Here is a 4,463-nt window from a genome sequence, read left to right on the forward strand (position 1 = left end):
TCTAGGTTTGTTTATCAACAACTTATTTTGTACATAGACATAAAGAAACATACATCATTGTAAAATAAATACTCAATTCAAAATCTAAAACGGATATAAATTAAGAATAGAAGGATTTTAAATCTTAATAATCTTAGATATGTTATAACTGAGCGGTTCTTAAAAATATTCGATCAATCATATGGTAAATATATAGTTACTAGATAAGTATTCTCCAATATGGTTTCTTTAGAATTTTAATTAAAATGTACAGGGTAGAATAAGAAAATGCATTCGCTGACATTATATTATAATGATTCGGCCGAGCACTTACCTTAAACATCAAAATGATGAATGAGTCTTTATATTAAAAGGGACTGGATTCGTTTGGAAAAGTAATTTATTGTCTTGTACACCACCACCGCTGTCTGTAGTACTTTCTATGGTATGAAGTTCTCTTTCAATAAATTGCTTGCCAGACGCTGTGTCATCAATATTATCTCCATTCACTATTGTCATTGTAGTAGGTGTACTCCTGTTGCTGTTTTGATGTACCTACCTACTAAAAGCCTTTCTATGCTGTTTACATTAAATATACCTACAATGAATTATCAATATCCAGTTTAACACTGTTCGTCTTCTTGCTCAACTGTGTAGGTAATAGCGCGTTTAGCTTCTGACGGTCACTCATCAGCCGTCAGATGTTGTTATCGTTGATCCGGTGAGCATTTAGCTACTCAATTATCTGACGTGCACGCATGACAAACCGACGTCTAAAGTATATTCCAAACCGTTTATATGTCTTAATCTCGTGTATATTATGTAAAAACTTGGTCCGAAACAAGTATAAAATGCATTTTATTTGTTTCATGATTTTGCTATCGCTAGTTTTGCCAAAATATACGAGAATTCGTAGGTAGCCTGATGAATTTTAACAGACACGTATAGATTAAGGTACTTATAAATAGGTTAGTTTTTCCTAAATTATAGGTGTACTTATTATTGTGAAGATGTGGGCAGCCAATGAAATAGAACGATGTGGTGCATATGTAAAATTTATAGCACGAGCCTAAATATAATAAAATTAAATTAATTTTATAGTATTCTGTAATGAACTGCTCAATAAGCTCATCTAAGTAACGGAATCGTATATGTATTATTTGATTATTTCCTTACGATGATTTACCGTGATTAGTTCTCGTCTGCAATTTACTATGCGTGTACAATTTCATCAACCAGATTCTACGTGTCAGGTAAAATTTTTATGTGATTTAAGAAATAACCTGGACTATATCATATATTGTATGAACGGTAACGCATTCATTTCGTCTTTATTGTTATCACCTCAACCGAAGCAAAACTCCATATACGAGGTCAAAATCCATGAATAAATTCCGGACGAACTACCTGTGTAATCCGATTGCTCAATTCGAAATAATTCAGGAACACGCTGTTGGTCACATTCCCGAAAAATCAATTTTTGCTTACTATATTATTATACTGATAATGTTTACGCTAAGAATGTAATATTATTACAATATATTAGTACTCTTATTTTCTAATAGAAAAAGTACACAATATGGATTTGCAAACCAAAAGTGAAAATATTATTACCTATTAACTTACATCGCGTGTTGTGACAGATGTTATTATAGCGACTTTATTTATAGGTATGTTACCGTCAAATGCTAGGTGGATTATAATATAAGCAATAGGCATTAACGTTAGGCATTTTCTATTAAATTTTTTGGATGTATATTATATTATCATAATAAATACCTATTAAATAGAATTTAGAAGGTATATTAATGACAGAATTTCAATCTTGCCAAGTTATTTAAATAATATTGTGATTTTCAATTTACGTATGCTTATCCGTGCTTGATATACTATAAATTTGATATTTTATTCAAAAAATTAAACAGTTTTATGATAAAGTAGTTTATATGAGTTACGACTCGCGAGTTGGTTTAAATAATGATTAAATGTATTATTGAAAATTCATTTTTCATAGTATGAAACTATTATTATTGTCTTAAGAAAAATGTAAGCAATATACTAATTATGTTATAAACTTTTAATAAAAAAACCCATAGAACAGGATGGTTCTTTTATCAGAAAACATTCAATGTTTCAATCGAATAAAAATAATTGTTTTACGTAGTTTTAAGTCGTCATAGAAAACAAAATTTCTAACTATTTTTATTATCACTGAGTGTATTCAATTATTTTTACGTTTTTAGACGACAATATGTATTTTAAAACTCATATTTCGAAGTAGAATGTTACTCCGAGTGCGTTGCAATACAAAAAAAAAAAAATCCAATTTGGTTCGTTAAATAGGTATGTAATCGTAGTTATAAACATAAAAGTTTAAATGAACGGAGTAGTAGACTAACATATTTTAGGATTCTCTCATCTATTATACAGTACTGTTCTTTTGCCACTCAATGTATAAAACGCGCAACGTTGCATTTTACCATTTTGTAATCGTTTAAATTTAACTAGGTATACCTAGCGGATGATTATCCATTACATCATGTTATCTTAGACGTTCGGCAAGCATTCACTGCATAATGTATGAGTTTTTCGAACACGGTCGGTCAACATCTCAGCACGCTGGTCATCGCCAGTGAACACCACACAGGCCCGTTAATCGTCGAGAGCAGTACTCTACAATTAATAATTAATCCACTAACCCTTCCGCCGGCAGTGCGGCCTGTGTGTATTACGCGTGGAACACGGGTCTGACCGATTACAATAAAGGCACAGCACGCGCAAACTAGCCAAATCGATCTATTATTCTTGACGACCGCACGCGTGTTCAGTAATACCTAACGATAAATGATTATCATGTCGTAATGACTAATGTTGTTACGCACATGACAATATCAAGTGCCGGGATGAGCTAGAACGGCCACATGCGTCGAGTTACTAATGCAAACCAAGTGGTTATAAATCATGATCAATCAAGGAAGCGGAATCAAAAGGGATAATGGTAAGGACGATCGAGGACGACGTCGACAACAATCGCCGATGGCGCTGAGGATTGACACCAGGCGTTTTCCAGCTCCAATAGACGCTCCCGGGCGGTATTGGGCCTTCCCTAAAACCCATAGACAATGTGGTCAACCATGTGCAATGTCCATTTTCTTTCGTAAGAAACTAAAAATATTTTTTCACTAAAGAAGTAGTTGAAAAATAAAAAACTAGGTACCTACCCGAAAATATATATTTTTCAGTAATGCTATTTTATAACGGCTTAAGTTTACAAAAAATCAGTGTGCTTCATTTTATTTTGGTTTTTGCTTCGTATTTTATAGTATCATCAAACATAGACGATCATTATCGTTTTCACCTAATTCAACGGTTCACGAACAAACAAAAAACGATATATTATCTCTGCTTACCTAATCAGTTTGGTAGAGGAAAACAATGTACCTACCTAAAAGTTTCAGACACACAGATTAAGTTATCAGTTGATATGGGCATCGCCCGTTTCTGCAAAAAAACCGGTTCCCTGATTTAAGCATAGCCTTTTTCCGCCAAAAACGAAAAAGGTACGATTCCCGTTTCTGCCAAAAGACATTTCCGCAAAAAAAGCTTGGAAACCAATGGTCATAATTATTAAGCAATATATATGTTGTGGTATACATAAAATAAAATAATAATGTAAAATGTTGGTAATAGCAATGGCATTTGTAAATAATGCGAATAGGTAGAACAATATATACAGCGAATATATTTTTGTGAAAAGACGTTTCCGTCAATTTAAGAACCATGTACAAATCTTACATATTCTTATCATATACTCGTACAGATATTTTTATTATTATAAATTATAATACAAGTATAGGTCAATTAATATAGCCTCAATAGAGTTTTAAAAAACATTTATCGTTATTATTAAATAATTAACATCTCCACTGAGTTACATTTTTTTTGACGTTTAACCAAAAACATATTTAAAACCATCAAACATCAACATCGTTTTACCTCTTTTGCTTACAACAAATTCCATTTTAAAAACCGTATTAACCGTTGTTAAACTGACGACGAACAGAACAGATAATGAATCGAAATATAAGAATTTAAGGGCCTACGGTTGTTAGAATTTCGAAAATCATATTTTTCATTACATAATAATGTAGAGCGACACCGTTTACATCATATTTGGTTAACTCAAACGCAAATTTCAACATCCTACTACCTCAAATTTAGTGATTTTCGATTTTACAAGTAAAACGCCCAAAATACCGGTGGGCATTAAAAATGTTTCACAATTGTTCGTCTTTTTGTGCTAATAGGTTTCAAGCTGCGTTTCTAATGATGGATATGAAATTTGGAATTTGAAATCTTTTTTATTCCCCTAGATATCGCATGAAACGTGTTTTTTCAAAAAAACGGTTTTTAAGGGCCTACGGTTGTTAGAATTTCGAAAATCATATTTTTCATTACATAATAATGTAGAGCGACACCGTTTA

The sequence above is a fragment of the Melanaphis sacchari genome, unplaced genomic scaffold, assembly GCF_002803265.2.
Source record: "Melanaphis sacchari strain LSU unplaced genomic scaffold, SCAv2.0 Contig24_pilon_pilon, whole genome shotgun sequence".
NCBI classification, from domain to species: Eukaryota; Metazoa; Arthropoda; class Insecta; order Hemiptera; family Aphididae; genus Melanaphis; species Melanaphis sacchari.